At 44.4% G+C, this 26,181-nt stretch overlaps 1 long non-coding RNA gene across 1 annotated transcript in view; it reads left to right on the top strand.

Annotated features, from left to right (window-relative positions):
• Positions 1 to 13,176: 13,176 nt before the first annotated feature.
• LOC133396897 (uncharacterized) overlaps positions 13,177 to 26,181 on the top strand; it is a 39,792-nt gene continuing 26,787 nt past the window's right edge. The window contains exon 1 of the long non-coding RNA XR_009767445.1: positions 13,177 to 13,268. This is a non-coding gene — a long non-coding RNA (uncharacterized LOC133396897). The remainder of the gene's footprint in view (positions 13,269 to 26,181) is intronic.

Genomic DNA, 26,181 nt, shown 5'->3' with positions numbered 1-26,181 from the left:
AATACCAGTCTCAATTTGATTTGATTTGATTAGATTTTTTTTATATCTTGGAACACCCCCCCCCCCCCCCCCCCCCACCCCCATTTCCCCCTGACCTTAACTGTCAATGTGGGACTTTGGGCGCCGAGAAGCCTCACACTCAGCCGATCTGGCGACACGAAGTCTCTTAAATCACCTTTTGTACCGATTGTTATCCCCAGCAGATCCCTTTGACCGTATCTGCATGGCATGTGTGGATTTTCGTGTCGGAAGGAGGAATATCTTGTTCTCTCATCGGAAACTTCAAATGAATTTCCTTTTGAGGGTTTTTCTCAACCTGCCTGGATTTTGGGATTAACTAGCCCTCTAAATTTGGACAACAGTCCAAAAGTCATTGAACATACATTATAAAGTCTTTGGTGATAAGCTGTAATAAACTTGGTACGTCCGTTCGTACCATAAAATTGGTCCCTCAGCCTTTTTAAATCACCTGTTGCGCGGTTTTGAGCAATTCCACTTATCGGCGGCCGGCCCCGGGATCGTATCGAAAGGAGCTATGCAAATGACCGGGAGAGAGAGGCCAGATCTAATCTTAAGGTTTATTCTAATTAAAAGTGATTTACTTTCCACACCATCCCTGCGAGGGAGAGGTGCTTAAATGTCCTGCTCTCCGAGGAGATGGCATCCTCTAACTCAATTAGTTAGCAGAAGATGCACTCGGATAAAGTTTACTCTGTGAAGAACTGCTTAACATGCAATACAGAGCTAATGCGCCGATGCACTGTGCATCTAAGAACAGTCAAATGTCAAGGTTAACGGGTTTTGCTGACTTTTAAAGCCTAAACTAGTGTGACTCAGCACATTTTACACAAAACCTGTAAAACAAAGTATCACAGCGAGTTGGTATTGCATCGAAAGTCATCGTATAATGTATTGACTGATTAGTAAAATGTGCCTCCCCGCGCAGACCTTCATTGATATAGGCACCATTTACCGCTGTCACCCAGCACCCCTCATCAGCAACACCACTTAGTGAATAAAGGTCAGGCAATCAGGCATCTGGAAGGACGGCTAATTTGTCATCCCTCGACAAACGTGTCAGAGTCCGATCTTGTCCGCCGGGCTTGATACCGCAACAAGACGTAAAGGTTAAGAGATTCAAAGAACGCTCAGCCCCCCACCCCCCGGCGCACCTCCAATCCTTCCCTCGCTTGCCCCGTTTCCATCTCGGCACGCATCGGGTGCCGGAGCAGAAAATTCAATTTTAGATTTGATACCGTGAGAGTTATGGGGTTTCTCGGATCCGACTCCGAGGGGTGTTTAAGCACGTCGTCCGCCGCCTCGCTCTGTTGAACCACGCTAAGATCGAGGCGTCGCCGCCGTCTCGTACGCGTCGTCGTCAACCAGCCACTGACCCGACGAGGCCCATCCCATCTTGAATACCGACCTATAGAAAGTGAAATGAGCGTTAAAATGTCTTAGTCTCTGCAGAGTGTCATTACTGATTATTTGTGTGCTAGCTGGATTACAAATTCCCAAAACATTGCGTACGGATAGACGGTTTAGCACTCGTGAGACGACGACGTGCCCCTTTCGATCGCTGCGTCGAATAAAGCCGAGCGTGCCTACCTCAGCAGCCCTCAGGTCTCACTGCCCATCCCACCATCCTTTCCCCCCCACCATTGTTGAGAACGCTGTAGAATATCATCATTCAAATAGATCAGACGTGAAACAAGCACAAGCAGAGCAAATTTGCCTGGGCCAAACTGCAAATCTGAGGGGGTTCACTGTAGGATTAATAATAAGAATAAAAAAAGGTTGACCTGCAGTATGGGGGAAAATTTCAACCTTACCTGTTGCTCTTTTCCTTTTTACGGTTTTAGATAGTAAGATAGATTTGACTAAATAGTAAGATAGATTTTACTAAATCCCTCGGAGGGAACTTTTGTCCAAAAAAAATAAATAGAAATAAACTCAAAATATAAGATCCTCAATTGCATTTATTGATGCAAATTTGAAAGGAATGTGTAACCAACTATTCCCACCCTAAAAATGTGTGCTGAAAGATTTGACTTCAACGTATCGCCATATTTGTAGCGGTGATTCTTCTACTGATAACTAACTTCAAATACAAATGATTTCGTGGAAATTTACTCAGAAATGTACTTCTTCAGTGAGGTATTTGAGTCTTAGTTGAACGAAAAGCTATTTTTTTTCGAGTAGTAACAGGTGGATACACGTTAATGTATTTTCTGCCATCCAGTTCAATTGCATTAAATTGTTCTGTCTGTCAAAATACGTCCCTGACATAGAGATGAACAAAAATACACATCGTGAATAAATACATTTCAAACCAATGAAGTGAAGTTGGGCAATTTATTGGACAATTCACAGTGGTTGGGAATCACTGCACAAGCTTTCGTTGTAGAGTATAATTAAAAACTTGTGCCATTTCAAGCACATTCTTCCAAACAAGAGAATCAACTGAATTGCAGAATGATTATGGCGCAGTAAACCCACCGAGGGGGGCGAGCCTGCTGGCGCTTGCTAAAACTCTGAGATTCCAGGTGGGCATTTGAAGGCAGGTGGCACATTAAAAAGCCCATAAAAGGACGGGTGGCGGGAAGGGCGTTTGGGACTGGCGAAGACGGCCCCGATAATAAGGGAAGCACGAGACAAGAGGGGTGTCAGTCGCAGGTCAAGTTGCGCTGGGGGCTGGGGATTTAATGGAGTTGTGTACGAAGAAAAGAAGATGCGGGTTGTGGTGCCGGGAGGGCGACGGAACAGATGCTAGCTTCGCGGCGGGGGTTGTTCAATTCCAGCGCCAACCTTAGATTACCCGCACGTGTTTATACAAGACACTATCAATGACTCTTGAGTTTACTTGTGGACTCATAAGTGAGACAGGTTCAAGTCCGACGAGGATTTGATGAAAACTCAAATCAATAATGTGGACTCGGTGCCAATTGCAATATATCTGCAGCAATATCCAAATGCAGGCCTGTATGTGAATTTAATGACAACGGCAACTTGAACAGTTTAATCCAATCACTCAAGGGATTCGACTTTTTTGGCCTCGTTTGACCCCTGCGGGGGGAAGAAAACAAACGAAGATGCCAATTAGTAGCCTGTGACTGAAATAGATGAGACTGGAGTAGTTTGACTGTGAAGTAACAATACCCAAATCACACTGTCTGACCAGTCTGGGCGCTGTTTGTTTCCATCAGGTGTGTCAAACTCATTTTTGTCGGGGACACATTGTCGTCGCGGTTTCCCTCAGAGGGCTGTCGACTCTGAGACCATATAACTGTTTAGTCAATACTATTACAAACACACAACAAATTGATGGATGGATAGTTTTGAAATCAGAAGTCAAGGGTAATAGTTTGTTCAACTTAGTTATTGTAAACAGAAAATACTTGCAATAGCTCAACAATACTCTTTATTATATGTGAGAATTTGAGCAAGAATCGGAAGTTGACAGATAATTTGCTTTCGCGGGCCACATAAAATTAGTTGGCGGGGCCAGATTTGGACCTGGGCCTTGAGTTTGACACCTGTGGTTTACATGAACCCTGCTTGAAGTCCGTTGCAGTTCACATCAATAGAGAGGACAACTTGGATCAAAATGATCCCTTGTTGTTTTTTTAAATCATGTTCAACAATAAGATAATAATCAAAGGGTACATCGTCGAAACTACAGTTAAAACGTCTCCACTAAAGGTAATTATGTCTGTTTTGGCTATTGACAGCAACCATTTTGTTTGTATCAACAGCGCTGTCTCTTCTCACTGGTTTGCTGTAATATGAGCGAGAAGGAAAAGCACTGGCTGTCGGACGGCGGATGATCATCATGATGATGATGATGATGATGATGATATTAAGAGCTCATGCCAGCTCTCTGCGAGCTCTGCTCATCTGGGAGTTGAAAGTAAAAAATCCCCGCGCACACAGTGTGCACGCCTACACGCTCTAGAAGCTAGCGGGCCAGGTTGGATGGCAAAACACGTCACTAATAAATCCGTCAAACGGTGTACAATATTTGCCTGATTCCAATTGCCGATGAAATGAAACATTCCAAATGAGCGTTGGACGTCTTTGTTGTTTCGTCTCGTCTCGTAAATATGCGGTTATGCAACACAAGACACGCTGATACCAGCATACTGTTTATTTTGTAATGCAAATATTTACTTTGACTTTACTACTGCCATAGCATGGTTTTGTGATAGACTACGGTGTTTTCCAGTTTGTTACATTATTTTGACGGATATGTGTCTCGGGGGGGTGTAACGGTACATGTATTTATATTCGGTACACCTCTGAACCATAATAAAGGACAGCAACTTTTCTGTAAACATTCACAGTGCAGCTCAGCCTGTGGCTACGGACGCCTCGGCTTGTGATATGCTTCTCGCGCTACGTCGAACTCATTTGACTCATTTCGCATTTCCTCACATAAGTGCCATAGGTGTTTTTACAGCACAACAATTCAGACTGTTCAAACTGTTCCGATTGCACTTGTTTGCGTCCTTCTTTCCTCCCAACTATTGAGGTTGCGTTTTCCGATTAAAAAGGAGCGCTCGGTGCCGAGAGATATTTTTAGGGCGAGTCTGTGTGCACATATTGTGCAATTTCGCACTGGGGGTCAGCAGCAAAGTGTGTGTGTCCTGGGTCAACGTGAGCCATTTTTCCTTTGCGCCATTCCTCATCGCCGCTAGTGGGGCGAACGCAGGAAGTGGCGTCGCGAAGGAAACGGCATTTCAATTTATGTAACCCCTCACCCCGCCCGCTCCCCTCTTGACGGGGTGGCAGCTCCTCCTCATCTCGCTCAGGCGGCCTCGTAAATCTCGCTCGCCTCTCGCCGCCCACTTTGTCATCCCCCTTGAGGCCTGAGAGGGCTGCTCAATCCGCTCTGCAATGAACCCATCTGCCACCCCCTCACCTGTAGACGCTTCTTGTGATACTGATAAAAGGTGATCAGAACTGTTTTATTTAGTCTTTTTAAAAAATAAAAATAAAAAACAGAAAAAATACCATTCCTCTTCTCCAAATACTGAATAAGTCCAGCACCAAGCTGACTGGAATGGACGCTGGAGAAGAAAATGTGGTGCAACTCTCCAGGAACCAACCACTTGGTGGCACTAGCAGCCAAAATCAATGAGGGCGAACGCAGCGGATGGAGACGCTTGCCACACAACCGTGGAATGAAATCAAAATGAATCATTTGCTGCATTAATTTAATTAGAGGATGAATATTAAAGCCTCAGAGCGGCTTTGGATGAGGTCTGCCAAAAATGCTCACCAGCCACGCCATCAAGTACACTTCCACTACAATCACTGCTGTAGGATCAACAGGAGTAATATTTTCCTATTATGTATTGTGGCTAAATGATCAAGTTATTTGAAACAGCTGTTAACACAGTTCGTTCAGTTACATTCGTTGTAATCCACTGTAACATTATGCCTCGTTAGTTTGAGCATTAACACCGCTTAAAATACTGACTAGGAAAAGAAAAAATGCCACTCGCAGAATGATTCAATTAAAATCTATTGCTCACGAGTTCAATAAAAAAATGTTGTTAAATGTTTACAGTTTTTAATGATGAAATGCAAATATATTGTACTTAAAAGTTAAATACAACTAAACTTTTAAAAAAAATACACTACTGGATTTGAAATAAACAAAAAATAAACAGGATGTATTCATCGCGGCAACTTTCATTCTATGTTGGATTGTATTGCATGTTTAAAAAGTTAAAATTGTATTTATAACGAATTCAGGGATTCTTTCGTGTACCACGAGCGTGCCCGTGTACCCCCAGTGGTACTTGTACCACTCTTTTGAGAATCCCCGATCTCCAGTACTTCAGACGAATATAGCCACAGTACATCGGTAAATACGAGGGTCATTGCACGAGATAAACAATCCAGTCCATATTTCATGATTGTATCATGAAAAAATGATTGCTAGGCCATATGTGGGCGAGTGGTTAGCGTGTCTGCCTTACAGTTCTGAGGTAGGTATTTTTCACATTGGTACGGTTTGCGTTCTCTTTCGTACAGTAGTGCACATTTCAATACGAGTCTGAAAGTTCGTGAAGTATTGGGCAGAATAGGACACGCGCTGAACGCTAACCCAGTGCACAACAAATGTTCCTCATTGGACTGCGCAGGTGTACCTAATGTTGTGGCCACCGAGTGTACGCATCGCGTGTCGTTCACATCAAACGAAGGGCTCTTTTTGTGCCTACGCTTCTCTCGCCGGTCGACTTTTTTGTCGGCGGAGCAATTAGGAGCGAGAACCGTGCGGAGCTCGGCGGGGAAGCCACTTTGCGATTCAGGTCACGCCTCCGCCAAAATGTCATTGGGCCGAGTGCAGCAGGTTAATTAAAGGCACCGCTCGCCGCGGTGGCCTGTTTCACCCAGATAGTTGGAGGAAAAAGGGATTGACCCGTCTTGAAATCTGATCGCACGTTCATTCATATTAATTCCCAAGCATATGCGTGTTCCGCATCCGCTGCTACTCCCTCCCTCATTGTGCTGCAATGCAATAATTATGGCTTGAAGTGACATTTTTAGCCACACACACACGGTGAATACCAGCCCAGCGATTCTCAGTGGGGTACACATACCACAACTAGCATGCAAGTTTCCTCAAGAGTTACGCGAAAGAATACCTGCCCAAGTACTGTTCAGTTGTATTTAGTTGAACACAAATGCATTTAATTTTTAGGAACTTTTTTAAACATGAGGTATTCTTATGTGCAATACTTTTCCCTTGAATTCTTTTTTAAACGTTCCCATATTCAAGTGCAATGTTAACGCTCAAAGTATTTTTGGTACTGGTACTTGGTGGAAAAGGTTTAAGCTAAAACAACCGGTATCCAATCTAAGAGCTGCATTAAACCTTCCGCCTTAACAAAGATATTAAATGCTCACTTGTTATCCAAAGACGCCTGCTGATTTGAGTGTTGTTGGAAGTTTTTATCCCACTCAGACCCCTTCACATGAAACAGAAGATCGAAGATAGAGGTTGCCATAACGACTTGTCCCGGTGCACTCTAGGTAGTAATCAGCGCCGATTTGTCGCAATAGCGGGTAAAGACTCCAGTGCGACGAGGTCGTCTTGTCAGCGGGACTCTCGCGGCGGCAGTGGCCCCAAATGAGCTTTCGCTAATTCTTATTCAGCGAAAAGGAAAAGGGCAAGCCATGGCAGCAAAGCACGCGCGACGTAAATCAACCATAACTGCGGTTATTATTCACACGACGCTACATGTACTACTTTGCTCGTTAAGGGAAACGGATGCGATGCCATATTGAACGTGTCGTAATTAGCTAACAGTGAAAGCGATATCATCTTTCCTGGGAGATTCCTCCTTCTTTCTCGTGCCTGGCTTGATTTTGAAGTGCACAAAGTAGAAGCCCGAGGCAAAGTTTCTGTCGTGCTCGCCGTCTCACTGAAGAAACTCACAGATGAGACAAATGGTTGAAATGACCTTTGAAAACATCACCATCTCTCAGCCGGCCCGAGAGAGACTGAGGGGAGGAAGAGAGGGAGCTATTTCTACGGCGTGTGGGATAAAAGTGGGTTCTCAAACTGTGCCGGATTTGTCTTCCTTCTCGGAATGCGTTCTGCTCCATTTACACGAGCGAAGTGCATTCGTCTCTGTCTTGGAGTTGAAGTGAAGAAGAAAAAGAAGAAGAAATGAAGCAGTCTCGGAGTTAAAAGCTCTCTTACTAACTCGTGGCAAATTCCGAGTACAACACTTAAATGATCCACGAAAGTGTTTCGGTCTATGTACCGTAGCGGGTCGGGAGACACCTGCTGCCTTCCTGCCCGATTGCCTAAATAGCAGAACAGGCTTTTTTTTTTTTGCCTCACCGTTTTCGGACGGAACTGGCCAAAAGTGTGCGTTCGCGCGACTGTTGCAGCTTTGCGTATTCAGATAGTTGCCTTTCGACGTAGGCACTTAGCATTAAGACACAAAAACTGTGATTGTCACGTGTTAGGCGTCGGGATATTACATTGGAATCTGACAAATATACGGGCTGACATCAATCCCCCAACCTGCGTATCTTACACTTGGAACAGCCAGCTGTGTGAAAAGCCAAAATATAGTGAGTTTAATTTGAGCAGACCTTATGACTACAATCAGATTTTGTTTTTTAGGGCGGTACACACATACGGTACACGGTATCCGAAATAATGGAAGGAGACAAGGTGGGATCCAAGGTGGGATACATTGTGATCATGCATTTCTAGTATTATACACTGGTACTCTCGTGCCATGTGTTACAAGTAAAAATTTCAGCCACTCCACCGTGAGATGGCGGACTTTATTACATTGCATTGACGTTTAAAGCTTGAAGTTGACTATTTCCTGATCACGTTTTTGGCATTTCATCTTCAAATGGGGCAATTTACAGAGGAGTTTTGACCTGACCGTCGGTTGCTGTCAGTGGGCTATCATGCTCTGCGGAGAAGCAAAAATACTCAGTCTTCATATATCTGCGCGGGTCAGAGGATGAAAATAAGCACGCGGTGGACGAGAATAGCCGTTAGCCTTGCTAGCTGCAGCTATTTCAATGGCCGCCAGTCTTAAAATATTCATACCAGCAGCCATCAGTTCACATTGCTTACCTCACACTAAAAGTACAGATATTTGTGCTTGCATTTAACTTTATTTCCCCCCCCCCAAATATTTTGCCAAATTATTTTTTTTCTTCCCACGGTACTGCCGAATTTCCAAACATTCTGAAAGGGTGGAAGTAAAAAACATTTTTTTTTTTTCTTCATGGGAAAATACTTCCGTGAAAGAAAAGTCAAAAACTTTTACTGTTTTTGTATTGTGTTTATTTTACAGTACAATAGTGTAGAATGCTATTATCTTAGTGTGAAAGAAATATTTGGGTGTTTTTAGGGGGCTGGAACTGTTTGATTCACTCACTGCCAGCCTTCCCAGTCAACATGGATATTTGACTTCTAAAGCCGTCAATGGCAGTGAATGTGTTAATCGCATTTCCTTTCATTTTTGGGAAAAGGCACATCTAGCAGCTCATAGTCATAGCCTAGTGTTGAAAAGGTTCAACTCACAGTCGGAAATGCTTATTTCTGGCAAAACGGCCACAACAGGAAGTCCCTTTTTAAAATTCAAATGACCAAAGACTTGCAAATTAAATGCATCGGCGCACTTGTGTGTTGGGTGGGGGTCACGGAGGAGATGAAGTCCAGTCTGCAGCATCACTTGTCCCAATTAGCCAAGCAGGGCTTTCAATGTGTTTAACCTTAGCAGAGCTTAATCATGTCATTAACAAGACGGGGAGTTAGGGAACTGCTCGTCTGTTGCCACCTTCCTGCTGGGAAAAAAAACCCCCAAAAAAAGTCTAGACTTTTGTGTGTGCGGCAAAGGCATTATTTGTGACCTCTAATTCAAGGAGAGTTTTGGCTACCTAAGGCGTGCGTTTTATTTAGCCGCTCCAAATGACTTATTATTCGGAGCATGTGTCACCGTTGCCCCGTGCGTGCTCTCCGGTGATGACTTTTATGCTACAGTTCCACGCTCGGCTTCTCTCTGCTGCTCGTCACCAAGCACCAAGTTGCTGTAATTGCTCATCAAATTATCCATTTTATTCTGAGACACGAGAGATTGAAAGGGACACATGGAATCGGACAGCGGTGGTGAAAATAGAACCCGCAGCAGTGTTGGTGTGCATCAGCCGTGTCCATTAGCTAAACGCGCTCGAATCCTATTTTGCGGTAATCAACAGAAGCACTGTGGAAGATAAAGATCAGCGCAGGCATTATTTTCGATTCAGGCTTCAAGAGTGACAGGCCCATTATGCGGTGTACGGGATTTACGCGATGATAATTTTCGATGGCCCGGACGTTTGTCGTCGGCTGTAATGTTTTCTATGGTAATGATGCTTCCACTCTGCCTTTGGACCACAAAGCTGCCTGGTGACTCCATCTTTTATCCTGGAAAGGGATTGTTGACGGCTCCATTAAGAGGCGCCGCGATATGTCTTCCTTGGTTATGTTCGTGTAATTTTAGCGTAGGGATGGTTTGAACTTACTGGCTTAGACTAGTGGTGGGGGATATGAAATGACCTTGATACAACGTCCAACACGTGAGACCAACACAGGGCGGCACCAAGAAATCAGTGTGACATCGAAAAGCCGCCCAGTGCGATCATTAGCGCTGCAAGACCATCCACATTGTCTAATGACAAACTGCCTTGTTGTGCATTTTATCTTGATGGATCAGCTTGCATACCTAATGCCCTTTTTAAAGGGTGCATGGTCACAACCACAAATTGTTGTTTGTGTGTGGTTATAGAAACTGCCAATACTATACAAAAATGCAATATAACAGCACAAAAATGTGCCACATACAGTGAAGCTCTGCTATTGGGGGTGGGGGGGAGGGGGGGCTAATCGCGAAAATCTGCGAGTAATTGACACCCACCCATAAAGGTTTGTAATTGGCTATAGATGCCACAAAATGGGGGCGAAGCCCTTTTTTTTTTTTTTTTTTTTTTTTTCTTTTTTTTTCATTAGACAAGGCTAAGGCCTGACTAAACGAAGCTCGTGCCCTCACTTTAACATAGGGCCTCGTCACTAAGAGGCCACAAGATGGCGCCAAAGCAATATACAGTACGTCATATTAGATATGGCTTTGGCTGACAAAACAGCTGATTTTTTTTTTTTTTTTTTTCAGTGAACAACGGAGGATAGGTTCCACCCAAAAATTAAAAAAACATCATATTCCCCGTCGGTGCTGATTGTAAATGTAATAATGTGTGCAGATTGCAACAGAAAAACTAGCTGGCCGGTTGTGAATTTGAAATGCGATTGGTGACAGAAACAGGCCGCTTGCTAGTTGAGATGAAGTTACATCGCCCAGCGCTGCTGATGCTGAAGGCCCTGGGCAGATGAGATTGATATAAAGGCTGTCTGTCGTTAATCAGTAAAGTTACGTATCCCTTTTATTTTCCACAATATTCACATCAACCAATCGGGCAAGTCTCTCTTGCGCTTTTTGTGCTTTTTTCCCCATCACTACCATTGCTTCCACCCAACAAAATGCACGGGACTTTCCCCGATTCCTAAACTTTGATCTCTTTTATACTTGGCTGACAGCTGCCTTTAACAATAGATGGGATAGATCTGTGACCCCTGGGGCTTGTATCTTTTGACTTGTTTTTCACAGTGGGATTCGTGGCAGTAATTGCTTCCGAGGGGTCCCTAATCCATTTCGACACTGCGCATTTGACATCCAAAGCGGGAAACATGATTATTTGACACACGGCCTCTTTTCATCTTTTGTATTTGTGATGACTCTGCTTATTTGGGCTCCCTTGGACTTTTGGGGAGGGAGACTCTTTTTTTTTTTTTTTTTTTTTTACTTCCATGTTCAGTCAACACACTATTTTTTTTCTATCCATGTGCGCGAAGAGACAAGTAAAAACATTCAAACTCCAATTAATAATACCAATTCATTTGTCGCATGAAGCCTGTCTCTTCTATTACAGTGTATGGGGCTATAAACACTTGAATAAGAATTCCAATATCCTGTTTTGCTCTGCTTTGACTATATAAACATGAGTGCAGAGCGAAAATATCTTCCAAATAAAATGCAATTTTTGCAGGGTCAATGCAGCTGAGAATGTTTTGAGGCAAGCGCGACTGGAAGAAAGACAGACTCTTGGTCGCTGGTACCCTCACGTGACTTGAGAGTATGAAACCCGCTCAAAGAAACATCAGTCGTACTGCTGAATGTAAAACGGCTTCTCGCGCAGTCTCCCAACATCTGCTCTTCAATGGGTCGTTGATGCTAAAATTAGCATGGAGTTTTTATCAGTGCTGTGAAACTTGAGCAGAAATCGTACAGCTCTTCAAAAGATGGAGATGTCGCCTGTGTTAGGTGGTGAATACTAATACATATTCTGATGTTTGATGCTTCATAGAGGACACAGGAACACACGTGTTGAGAGCAAACCCTATCTTGTATGGCTGGCAAACAGGTATGCGCCAGAATGTTCCTTTCAGACTTTATCAGCTGATTATCACGTAATAGTTAATGCACTGCCATACAAAAAAAGTGTTGATGAGCTGCATGTGGCACAGACTGCAGTCATTAGAATGGTTGCTTTCTGTATAACAATCATATGTGAGCTCAAAGTCGTACAGTACGTCAGCTGAGGACTTCTCTGCCTATTTGTCCGATGCTAAAGTGACCCAGGTAAATTCAGCCACCATTTGTTCTCCATATATTTACGTCGATGGGCCTTTAGGTGACAGTAAACTTGAAAATCTTGGGTGAAAGCTGCTTGAATAATTCAAATATCCCTGGTAGTATGTATGGTCAGTCTTTGGAAACACATCATTGCGACTTCGAGCAACTGTCACGGAAAGCACGTGTAAATGTCAGTAGTCTGTAGAACAAACCGTGGCGAACTTAAACTGAGCCGTCTTGGTATTGCATCTGGTCACTGTCGCACAGTGACAGTTACGACGCGTCCAGAACAAAGCCATTGTTAATCGTAATGGATGCATGGGTATGAACTCTCAGGTCAAAGCCCCCCCCCACACACACACTTTTCAGAAGAATAGGAGCAGTCTTAAAAGTGGGAATAAAGAATAATTGTTCTTTCCCAGGCTCCCCCTTACAGCTACTATGCCAAAAGCCTAAAAGCCTCTGCAAAGAATGGATGCGCTCACACAACTTGTCTTCATTATAGGCGGATTGTCCAGATGTGCCACCTTAATCACCATATCCACATTTCTGCTTATTTAATAGAACTTTCCACATTTCTGAGAAACAACCTCAAACTATTTGCATAGCTGATTCATTGTGACTTTAGCTGCTTGACAATCTCGTCCGCAGCTTTGTTTGTCGCCTCCCTCTGCTAAGTTAGATTAATAAATGAGATTTCATCGGAAGGCATAGCTGTGATTAAAGTGGGGGGTGGAAAACAAAAGCATCTCCCTGACAATGCATGTTTTACAGCTCACCAACAGCCGCTCGAATTAAGTGATGCAAACACGCCAAATTGAATCAATTTGCCGCCTCTAAATGGATGTGATGCGCGGCGCCTGAATGCTCGAATGCATCGGAGAGAATTTCTGCGTTTAATAATGTTGTTTTTTGTTTGTGCCTTTCTTGTCCTCGCACACTTGACGAAGGTTCCAGAAGACGGGGCGTGAAGAGGATATCCGATAACAAGGCGGCGTCGCACGCTCCGGGAACGAAGCGACGGACCGAGCGCGACGAGGGTTCGGGGCGGAGGTGAGTGAAGCATATCAAACGGATAAGGAGCCATTTGGAAAACGCGTGTTGCAAAGCCATGCGTGGAATTCCCCAAAAACCCTAAATAAGTACATCGTCTCTTATCGACAGACATGCCTAAACGCTTGCAGATGTTTCCTCGGGACCTAGAAGTCTGGACTACACCTTTGAAGTCTCAAAGGTGTACTCTGTAGTCCAAGTAATTCTGGCGTCGGCTTGACTTTTATGCTATCAAAACAATGTGTTCCAATAGCTTTGCAAACGTGAAATGACTAAGAAATCATCAAATCATATCCATATAATTATTGGCCAAATTAGCCATCATAAAAACTGCCATTAAGCTGTTCCAGCGCCCCCAAAACACCAACAAAAACTTACGTGATACGAACAATTGCACTGTGTAGTATTGTACTTCATAAACGTACAGTAATCAAATAAAATAACCAGTTTGTGCATCATAAGACCTTGTGGTGTGTGCGTGCCTTGGCCACTAGGGGGCGGTATGTTACATACAGATATAATGCATATTAGGTTTGTTGACAAAACACAGAGGACCGCCGCCACTGGAATAAACTGCAATAATATAGTAAGAGTCGTTTTTTTGCAGAGGCTAACGACTATACGCCCGTGAGCGTTCTTGTATGCTCTGTCTGCATGTGTTGCTACTGTTTGTTCAAGTCTAAATTGTTGGAAAGTTTTAAAACGTTGATACTAGTTTGGTTAGGCATTTTGTATTTTGCGTTCGCATTGAGCAAACAGATTTTTTTGGCTTAGACAAAATGATTGTTTGGTTCAAGACAAAGTGTGTTTTAGTTTTACAGTAAACTTCACCTCAGAGTGGCAATAGACAGCTCGAAGCAAGACTCGTTCACTATTTGCCTTGTTCAAGTCAGTCGCCTGTCCGTACGATGGCTCGTCTTGAAAAACTTGTCTTGACTTGCGGAGTCACTGGTATGTCGAGGTACCACTGAACAGATATCAGGTTTCAATTGGAGGAAGGAAAAGTGAAGTTGTCGGTAAAATAAATAAGTACAGTGCAGATAATTGGAAACTTTAAGTACAGGGAAAAAGTATTTGCACTCGGTTACTTCCTGTCCGTTGACATATCGAGCTGGAGTTGCGCGGCCCGCCTGCGACGCAATGATCGCGGTCTACAAAGCTTCCAACGGTGCGGAACACATTGACAAACCTGCGATTAAATCAGGAGCGGCGACCACGTTGTTGACGACGATAGCGCTGTGGACGCTCATCGACGTCGGCGCCAATCTCAACGCCACGCGCTTTTCCGAGAAGCTGTCTCGGGTTGCTGATGGGGTGAATCAATTTGAACGAAAACCAAAGCGTTTATCATCAAACCGAGCGCTCAAGTGTTCCTTATTTTGCCGTCAGTCAGAAGTGTGCCAACGAGTCTGCGTTTTCAGGCCGGCGCTCTGTCACGTACGCCGCGCCGTTAAATACATAAATCGGGTTTAAATGAACACGCACCCCGCTTGTCTTGCTCGCTTTGCGGGGTAATTCATCTCCCAAATCTGTGATTCTGTCATGCAGTCAAATTGACAAGTAATCCATTGCCCGGTGTCCTTGTCGTCAACATTAAGGTCGTCGCACATTGTTGCGTTGCGCGAACAACCGTGCAGCACTGCAAGAGGGGCGTGTACAGTATGAACACGTGAGCGCATAAGAGGAGTAGAGTCGAGCCCTGTTCATCGTGGGGGATGAGTTCCAGACCCACCCGCTATAGGTGAAAAGCTACACTATAGAGAGACCGTATTTAAAAAAAAAAGAAAAAATGAAATAAAAAAAGTTAGTGATACACCTCCCACATGCTTTGAACACATTTCTCTTATTACATTTTTTTCTCTTCAAACTGTCGGGTCAAGTTTGACCAATTTTGACATTTGACAGCAATAAAAAAAATACTCATTGTTTCACTGGAATGTATTGACTTTTCCTAAACTGACACAGAATACACCAAAATTAAGATATGTAAGAATCATTCTCTTGTACAGGTGCTGCCAAGTTTGTGGTTGAATTTTCCCTGTGTAGCTAAACGGATTTTTAATTTGCCAGTGCGTGTTGAATCAAGGAATATGGTGGTCATGTTGGCAGTCCTGAAAATGCACATCATACTGTGTTTTGTATGAGACAGTGGCCAGAGTCTTCATGAAGAAGCTTGAAATCTTCCCAACTGTCTGCGTTATCACCACATTTCCACAGGTTCCTGCAGAAACGTGCACCCTGTCGCTCTTTGAAGTGTCACGGGGCAATCCGGAAACGGTGAAAGAGTAAAACGCCAGAAGAATGAGCGTACATACGAAACGTAGGGAAAAGGAGTAAAACAGAGGTCAGAAAATTTGGGAGATCACTTGAAATGCAAACTGAAGTTTGAAACGATAGTACTGGAAGTGTCAGTGGAATTACAAAAAAATAAAAAATAAACCCGCTCTCAGAATTTTTGGGAAGCCAGCAAGCACATAAAAAAAATGTTTTGATTGAACTCAGCTCGAATGTGTGGGTTTTGGATGCATCTGCTCATCCTGCATAACATTGCGTTTAAACCTTGGGAGAGGCCAGCACCAATTGAACAGACGCAAGGGAAAGCAGTTGATGCAGTTTTATCATAGGTGATAGGCCATTACTTGTAAACGTATTTGAACACACAAAATACAAGCATAACAAGTTAGAAAATACTCTTTGTGCAAGATATTTGCTTTTATGAGGCGGGGGCTCGTAGGGTGCGATGTAATGTCAACGCCTTTGCGTGAGCGTGTGGGCGTGAGCTGTGGGCAACGGCAGCTCCTGCTCGAGTGTGCTTGTTGGGTTTATGTTTTACTCTTCTCCCGGTGTTCAATACATGGCTGAAAAGCGGATGGGCGACGGTGGCTCGCCTTTCCTACATGTGAGGTCATTGTCGTAAGGATAGGTTCCACAAAAAAATGGAATAAAAATATAAACGATGAACCGTGTCAGAGCACTGGACTGTTTTACAATTGCATGTCTGTTAACAAAAGGCCTCAGTCGTCACCCTTAATCCCAGCACCTTCTCTGATTTATAATCGTCTTTTTTTTTTTTTTTTGCTGAATCACACTAAATCCTTTGTTGCAGACTTTCAAAACTGCGCAGCACCTGTCAGGGCACTTTGCAAGCACTGCGGATGTAATACATGTTTTTTTTTTTTTTTTTTTTTTTTTTTAAATAAGTGCACTCAGGCTTTAAATAGATTACAGCTCATTATCCCCAATTACATTTCAGAATTCAGCTCGGAAATGGAGAGTAAAGGCTGCGCAAATGTCTTTCATGGCAATTTTACTGAGGTGCTCACTGGAGCTGCGAATGGGATTATTTGTCTTAATTAATACACTTGGGGACGGGGGAGGGGGGTGCTTATATCAAGGTCAAGATCAAGATGTAAACAAAAAAAAATAATTCAAACTAAGATGAATTCCATCAAATTTTACAGTAATCCACTAGAGCCCTGCCAATAGCGGAAAACCGCTCGTAATCCACAGCCAGTTCAAACTGAACTGCGGCAACGTTGGAACAAAACCAAAAGGTGAAATCCTGCTCTCGGTCGGTGTGGCCTTTCTCATTGAGCTGTAGCAGTGACCCCACCACTGTGATCTCATTTGTGACCCTGTTTTTATAGGACACTTTAGAGCACAAACACATTACATTGGACAAATATATAGTGACAAGTATCGGGGCAGGTACACGTCAACCTGCAGACAACGATAACCATAACTCACCATACATGGAATGCTGTATGGTGAGCTATTGCTCAGCAGAGGACATCACCTGCTGTGTACGTCTACGCATCTGCAGGCAACTGTAAACAACGAAGCCATAGGTAGCTGAATGTCTCTATAAGGCTCCGCAGACAAAATTAAAGCAGACCAAGTCAGCGTAGTAGTAGAAGTATTAAAGTAAAATTGCAACCAACGTGGGCAAACCTACCTTCAAAATTGCCGAAGTACGATGCGGTGTAAAAGTGAATACCTTGAGTTGCGTAGCCGGCAGTTCGTCGTCGTTCACGGTAACTTTTGCTAATTCCACAGTGAACTTTGTTGAGCTTGAGTCTACCGTTGTTGTCACTGCTTATATATAGTACATATATTTAGAAATCTTAAAATGTTATCATTTCCTTATTTAGTCTTGTTCCCGGGAATACGAGCGATGGGGCGGCACCCTAGCGCCCCCTATTGGCCACCCGCCACCGCCTTACTGCTGCTTTAGTATTAAAAAGGTGTCTTGAATCCCTGTTAGTTCAAGAGGTTTTATTTAAGACCTTGTCATACTTTGTTGAATTTCTCAACGTCCATCCGTGAAGCATCAGGAGGGTGAAATACACCCGAGCTCTTCTGCCGTCTCCAAGTGCCCGCGGCCCCCTCGATGGCGCCGAACGTGCGCCGTAACACCTTGTCGTGTCCATCACCGCCGCGCCGCTTGATAAGTTACCTCGACGTGCGCACTTGACATAAACGAGCGCTGTTTTTATACCCTGTCAATAAAAGTGATTTACCAGGGAATCAATAAGACTGCTGCCTGTGCGCCGGCAGCAGACTGTCTTAAATTTATCCCGCGTTTTTAGCTTTAACGTTTACTCAGGGCGTCATTGACTAAAACAGCAGCCATTTCCTGAAGATAACTTTTTGGATGACATTTACAGTAAAGAAATAAAACATATCCTTGTATGCTTGCAGAGATGATTCCCATATGTGACACCACAAGTATCATAATTACCACAGCATACCTTAATACCTATGCGAGTGTTCGAGGGAATTTCTCCTCTTATTTTTAATTAAAATGTTACATCGAGAGGGTGGGGGGGGGGGGGGGGGGACCATCTGTTCTACCACGATTATCAATCCGTTTCCCTCGTTCCTCCCTGCTTTTTCCTCCATGGAATCCTCCTCTTTGCCTACAACATGCAATAACCATCATCTTCCACGCCAACGAGCCATGTCGTCAGACTGCCGGCTCCAAATGGTGGCACTTTATCTGTTGTAACAATGTAGGTTGGACAGGCAATGAGTGGGTGGGACCCTCCTAAGGATGTCTCGACCTCCATGGCCAGGAATTGTTGAAGCGTGGATGTCAGGTTGTTGCGTGGATAGCAACCACTCGGGGCACAAACGAGAGATTCCTGCAGGGAGATTTATGTATTTTTTTTGTAATTTCCATTTCCCTGAAAGCAAGTTGAGTATTTTTGCATCCATGTTTATCAGAGGAATTCAATTAAATGTCTTTGCTTGACAAGCAGGGTGGTCTCCGTTGGCCAGCCGCCCGCACGCGACGGCATCTTACGGGACCGAAGTGACATTTGCTGGTAAATTTGCATGCTGCAGCTCATTAGCTAATTAGCAATCTACATAGCCCTCAGTATAGCACAGTTAACTTTGTCCTCAGGTGAAAGATTCTCCAGCGGCTTGTTTAACAAGCTTACGAACTGGATCGGACCAGTCTTTAAGTTACGTTCGACTTCAGGAGGGCGCTAATATGCGGCAGAACTCGAGTCTTGCAAGAATATATTTGCAGTCATTCCAATCATGATTTTGTTAAAACTGCGACTAGGTTTCGGTGGATATCGGAAAACGGTTAAAGCCATAAATAGGCACATTTGCGAGTACCGAACCACGAATATGCTGAGGTTCGCTCTCACGCAAACATCACATCGGCTTGGGATGTCACGGTCAAGTTGAGTAGCTCGCCATTACCAGCGGATCAGCGATTGATTTCCTGCCAAAAGTGATCCAGACGTTTCTCTGCATCATCTCAAGAAATTTACCACTCAGTGTTCTTTTATCGTCCATCTGCTGTTGGCTGTCAGATGCGGGCCAACGCTAGCTAGTCCTCCGCTAACACGCTGCGTCGAAAGCGCAGTGCGGTTTGGCGGCAACTTGTGGCAGATATCACAGAACGAAAATCCGCAAATAGGTGAGTTTTTCAGCAACTAGTTGTTCATTAGATTACGGAGAAATAATATCAAGAGTAGCTGAGTTTGTGAACGGGCGAGGATTTACAGCACATGCTTTTTATTGGACAGCGATGACATGATTTTGATGACTCGCGCAATACATTTCCCAAAAGGACGAAGCTAAGCTAAAATGTGATTTCGACGCCGAAACGCCATCTTTCGTCAACGCCACGTTTTACTTTCCCGCCGTCCTCTCGCAGCAGCACGAACATTTCCGTCACCGATAAAAGTCACTGTCGTGCAGCCCACTCTTAATCTGAGGCCTGCTTCTGTCGCCGATGACAGAGGAAAGCATAAAGCAGTGACGGAGCGCCCCCGATGCTTTTATTAGCCCGCTGGGAAAAGGCACCGCTCGTCACGTTCTGTCCGCCTCTGCGATAACGCAGTGTGATTCTTAACTACTTTGGGCATCGGAATTGGACACACAATAAAACATTCAGACACATTATGACTTAACATGCTGTTATGTGAGTCAGAAAGGAGAGGGGGTATTTTCCTCATTGACCTTTTTCATGGATGTCGGCTATCTTATGATTTGCTTTGTACTTCGACTCCAACCAAAGGACTTTGCGAAGTGCGAAAATGCGTGCTAACCTTCGACGGGGCGACGCGAAAATGCCGATTTCTCGCTAAAAGCCAGCGGTGGGGGGAGTCGCGGCCGCCAAAAGCTCCGCGGGCCAAACCGAAGAGAAGTCGTCGCCATCTGGGCCACCCGAGGCGAGGCTGAAAACAACTCCCGGCGCCATCACTGAATCCCCCACATTCCCCCCCCCCCCCCCCCCATCTTTTTATGTACTCATTTTGTCTCCAAACTCATGAAACTCCCGCTATCCTGACCCCTGGTCTCATTCCTTGTTCCTCTCCTCCTTCATTAACCACATCCGATAGTAGCAGTACAAATAAAAAAGGAGTTCAAAGTCCGGGTTCAACTCCTTTGCTTAAAAGTAAAATAGTCCAGACGCTGAAAGTCCAAATACATTTTACTGTCAATTACTGTATGACCAATTCACTACTCATTTTCATAAGTTGACACAATGGGGGAAAAAAAAGTGAGTAGAAAGTGCAGATGTTTTAAAATGTAAGGAGTAAAAATAAAAATGTCAAATATTGAAGTACATATACAGTACCTGTAAAAATTAGCGATGTACTTGTTGTTCTGTTATTTCATACTTCGACTCCAGATGCAGAGACTAACCGATTTCAAGTTCCTGCCGGTGCTGACGACTTAAAGCGAAAGCTCCCATTGCAGGACGCTGCAAAATGTGACTTCCACTTTATTTTTTCCCCCCTCACAAGCTCAAATCAGTTTGTCGACTTTACCGAGCTGGAGGAAAAGGCGGTGTGCTGCATGGGAATAAGAATTGGACTTTTTTATTTTGTATTTGTTTAAATGGCTTACGGTCTTAATGCAAGAGGGATGCATTTTTTTGTATATTATTTCTCCTGATTTAAATGGGATAACAGTGGCAAGGATAGATATTTTTAGTCGGCGATGGGGGGGGGGAACAGACGTCTGTTTAAATGTCATGTTTGTCGCCGAGGCCGCGCTGACATTTCCGTCCCAGACTTTCACCTCTCGGATTTGTTTCGCCGTGACTCATTTAGCAGAACCCGGTAGCGTCAGAGCTGTAGTTATGAATAAATATGATCTAATTGATAGCTGACCTCTCACATTAACAAGCAAATGGGACCAAAACAGGGGCGGAGGCAAGATTTAACTGTTTGTTTATGCATCCAAATCATCTTTTCACCCTCTTCCCACGTAAAGCGCCTTGGGTGCGCGTGCATATGCAGTCGGGACAGCAGGTGGCCGCGAATATTGATAACGGCGTCGGGGACGCTCGGCTTCTTGTCTTATTAATCACACCAGGCTGAGCGGTGACCTTTCCCCGAGCCCGCCGCTTCGGGCTCAGCCGTATCCCTCGCTTCCTCCCCGCGCGGCCCCTCGTCCCTCACGGGAGTAGGAGGCCGACATCACTCACCCGGCGTCCGCTAACGTCAGCCCCGAGCCCGGCCGCGGCGGCTCACCGGCCCCGCCCGGTGCCCCGGACGCCGCCCGCGACGACAGAGACATCGATCATTCGGTGAAGCAAGCGTTGTCCGGTGGTGGCCGGGTTGAGGGGGGTGCAGACCACGGGCGCTCGTGTGTGCGTGCGTGTCGTAATATAACACCGATCGTGACCGGTGAGCCTAATTACAACTCACATCTGGGCCCTAATCAGCAAATCGAGACCCGTTATTGATCAAGGATCAACTGGCCTCGAGCTGCTCTCTGATTGGCTGAGAGCAGGCACAACGGGCTGCCGCGTGACACGGGCTCGAAACAACTAATTACTCATTCAGAAAACTCGCACGAATCAGTTTATTAGTGCTAAACGCGAACTTGGCACATTGGGAATTTGGATGCAATGAAGAGAAATGAAGAGATGAGGTCACATTTATCTTTACAATGATTTCGGGTCTGCAGAGGCCCATTTTGGTAAAGCGACACAATCGTGTTGTTGCGAAAAAGTCAAGAAATACAGTGAACCTCTGCGATCGGTAAAAATAAAAACCGCGTTGAGTATTTAAAACAACCCCATACTGTTACTTCGCCTTTACGAACGCTAGTTTAATGCTAACACGTAACGGGAAACGACATAGACTGGCCAACGAACAGCATCTGCGTGACGGCGTTATAATGCGTTAAGGAACGGACATTCGAACTAACAGTGCAGCGACACGTAGACAGACGACGCAAGTCTCCTTTTGCCTCACGATGTATAATATACCGAAAAGCTTATCGTCTTGATCCTTTCCGAAAAACAACTCCTAACCCAGTGACTTACAGTACTGTCGTCGTAAAAATCCGCACGCTACATTATACTGCCGCCTGGTGATCAAGTTGCTCGCAAAAGGAGCCGCAATGAATTCAAAATGCACAAACTGTTTGTTACATTCGGTGATGACTGTGTTTTTATGAAGTACAAGATTATAAAGTGCTATTTTCCTGATTCAAAATCTTTTTTTGTGGCAGGGCTGGAACAAATGAATGTCATTTCCTTTCATTTCAATGGGGAGCGCTGATTTGGAATACACGTCTTGAGTTGTGAGTGTGGTCACAGAACGAATTGAACTTTACCGCTGGAAATGAAATTTGCGTGTAATTGACCCCCGACCTGTAAATGCTAGAGGACTACTATTGTTTTGATGGAGCTCCTCAACTCACTTGGACAGTTGCTTGACAAGAAGATACCACCAGATGCTCACAAAGCCAAACTTTTTGCTGTGGCCCTAGCACAAAACAGGTGATTGTCAGGTGATTGCCAAACACTAAATATGGGGGGGGGGGTCCATCTGTTGTTTTGTTTCTGATGCTAGAGTATAAATATAGTCGAGTTATCTTGGTAAAATGACAGGCATATTCTTGTCATCTCTCTCTACACATGAAATAAACAAACCTAATTTTTAGTCTGTTTTAATTTAGCGATATTAACGGATTAAATACCACCAGGGCAATTTAATAGCTCCGTTGATTCCAAAATTGGAGCTCACTCGTTGAGAATCAAAACACTTGGGCCCTAATCAGCTGCCTTGAAGATTGCTCAAGATATGTAGGAAATCAAATTGGAGTGGAATTCGTCATATGAACAGTACCCTGCCAGAAATTGCTGTTAGGAAATATGTGCTGATATAAGATACATCAATTCAACAAGGATATTTATTTAGTCACTTTTTTTTTTTTTTTAAACAAACAAAAAATGGTCGTTTGACGCCGTCTGCACTTTCTCGGAATGCAGACTGACACACATCACATACGAGCAAAAAAATATATCGTGTGTTTCCCCCCCCCGCATTGGTGATTCATGCAACGATGGCAGAAAAAGCAATATTGTTTGGAGGAATCTGCTCGGCCAGCAGAGGACAACAAAAAGTCATCAAAGTGTACGTTGAGGATGCACCATCAACATTAGCCAAAATAATTGAATTCAAATGATTCCAGGATAAAAGGGTGAGTGTGGAAGATTGCAAATCAGCACTTATATTTGCGGAAGAACACGCACGCAATTTCAATTCGTCTTTAACGACCGCTTTTGGCACCCTTCTTGCGGTCCGTTAACGAGGAGTCGCTTGTTGATTTGGTCCTCCGAGAACAAATGACTTCAATTTTGTAATAATGATTTCTGAGGTCTGGCCCTGATGACTTTGCCTTGGCTTGTAATAAACTTTTCTGCTGTAATTTATTTATGGCTGTTCTCCGCTCCTATTGTCACTCAGACACGTCAAAAGGCTTTTCCATCATTGTTTACACGTCGAATCGGCTCGTTAAATCCGTCTTCGGCGAGGACCGAAGCGCGCGCGTGATCCATGCGCGTTTACCTACGTTGCGTATCGATGAGTGTTTAGAGAACACATTTCCTTGACGGCACCCGAGCAATACAGATTTGCCAATTAACCTCGATGTCACTGTAATTACCGAGTCGCATCAGTAAAATGAATTAATTTCCCAAAAGGACTCCGCGACAAAATAACCTCCACTCTTCCCGACGAGAGCCAATACGGTGTCTGATAATTAGGGTAGGCAAAAGCGAGCGGCTGCCATATTTCTATCCGCGGTTGTGCGTACGGTGCCACGAGGGGGAAGGCCGCCGATCTGCCTCCTTCCTGTTACGGCGCGCCGCGGCCGTCGCGTTCCGCGACGATACCGACTTGTCACCGCTCGCCGCTTCAATTAGTATGTAAATTGTTAATAAAAACATTGGAAGCTCGGCGGGTTTCCTCAAATGAACTCCAGACATGTCGTGAAAAGTGTAGAAAAACTCGATTAAGATCTTCGGGGTCCCTCGTGCGAGCCAACCGGTCTCCGACGTGGCATCAATCATATTAAGATATAATTAAAGTTTCAATCTCGTTAGGTGTATGATTGATGTTTTGTTTAATCAGTTCGATAATTCAGACTCGCCGCATTAATTAGCGATAATGAATCAATTTAAAATGCGCTAAGGTTTACGACGCATACGTTTGGATAGCCGGGGCGTGGCGGACTCCTCCCCCCCGTCAAAATGATTCATTGGCTAAAAAATCTACAAAAGCACTTTTGGGACGGCAGCAAATGTTTGTCTCTGTGAAAATGTTGAGAAAAAGTCAAAAGTGTCTTAAAATGAGCGCGTTACGATGTTTTCAGGAGAAAACACGACTTTACTGAAAATAGGAATCTCACAGGACGCTTAGAGGAATTGCATTGTGTTGCGTCATTCCGCGTTTTGAGCTTCGTGGTTGAACATCTTGTAACAAGTCTGCAGTTAAGGCAATGTAAAATAGTTGCAGTTATTTTTCTTCAATACGTTGCAAAATAATGGCAATAAACAAGCCGAATAAAAATACGTTTTTTTCTCAGCATTCACAAGTGTTTAGGGAGGCATCCAGACCCGAAAAAACAATTTGCAGTGTTTTTGTGCCTAAAGCCATTCTTATTTTCCACAGATAAATTATTTTCTCAACCTTTAATAGTTCGAAAAAGACACAAAGCGCTGTCCCTTACATTTTTGCATTCAGGGCTACGGGGTACTGAATAATCTGAATGTAAAACCGCTAGCTAGTTATTATCATAGACACTAGCAGACGTGTACGCGGAAGCTAAAGACGGGACTGTGGCTGAATAACATCAGTCAGCGGAGCGGACACAGCCAGCAGGAAGCGTCGACTCAATTAGGCACCAACAGAAGCCGTCAGCCCGCATTTTAATAAACGGAAAATGCGTTAAGCGAGACTTGACCAAAGTCACAGGCTGACCCTCGCCCTCCCTCGGCTCCACATCATTATACCTTATATACCTGCGGTCCAGCCAGTCTCGGGCGGTGTCGGCGGTCTAATTGCTTTTCTAATACCCTAAAGAAACCGCTTTGCTTGCGCAGTATTTTGTATTTTCACTTTGTATTTCTGCATTTGAGGGAGGTCAATCGAGAGACTGATGTGCGAGAAGAAGATCCTTCCCTACTCGCCGTGTGACCCGGGTCACTTCACACCGTGGGAGCGCGCTGCGGTGTACGTGAAGGTGCGAGTCGGCGTCGCGCGATGCCATATAGAGGTGGGAGGGCCGTCGGGAGTGGATGGGCTTCGCGGACTTTCCCACCTCAGCGCATCGTGCCCTCGTCGTCAGCGGAAAGTCGGGGAATGTTTTACCAACAATGAGCGAAAAGGTGCTTCCGCTTGGTAAAATGTGCCTTCAGTCAAAACGTGTAACCACGATCCTTACAACAAGTAACAGTACGTTATTCCTTTAACAAATAAAAAAAAAAAAACGGTCACGGTTTTTCACGAAAATTAAAGTAGGTCTGTCGGAAAAGTCGCTAAATACAGCGATCACCTCTCTTAAGTCGGCCATACCGACACCACCGACAATTTCCGCTCACATGGACTCGCAAAAACCACTGCAATACACATGCCGGGCCACTAGTTGGCAATGCGTTTTCAATACCCTTTGTAAACTAACAAGTTCAAACCAAGCGTAATTACCTCGTATATGGAGATCACAGTTTGGCACAAAAGTCCTATTGAATACTTTTTTCAGTATTCATACAAAGACACAAGGAGATGCTGTTTTATGATCATATTCATTTTATGAACGAGCCGCTATGCTAATTCACACTTTTATCACCTTGATTGCGCCCTCGCAAAAGCAGAATCTGTAACGTGGCATTTTGAAATGAAGACCATTTGGAGCACAGTTGATGATCATGACATTTATTTGTTTTTCTGAGCGGCGATGAAATTAGGCGGCGTCGAAGATGCGAGAACAAGCCAGCAGCGACGGCACGAGTAAAGGACCTGCGTGCAGTGTACTGTAAAGCGACGAGTGACTCCGCTGTGAATCGGGCGGCTTTTTATGAAATAGCGAGGCGGCGGTGTTGATGTAGGAGGCCAATTAAAATAAGAAACGGAAGCCCCACTTTTCCAGT

The sequence above is a fragment of the Phycodurus eques genome, chromosome 22 (genome assembly GCF_024500275.1).
Source record: "Phycodurus eques isolate BA_2022a chromosome 22, UOR_Pequ_1.1, whole genome shotgun sequence".
Taxonomy (NCBI): domain Eukaryota; kingdom Metazoa; phylum Chordata; class Actinopteri; order Syngnathiformes; family Syngnathidae; genus Phycodurus; species Phycodurus eques.
Note: the sequence above shows the minus strand (reverse complement) of the source record. Positions and strands in the feature narration are given on the sequence as shown.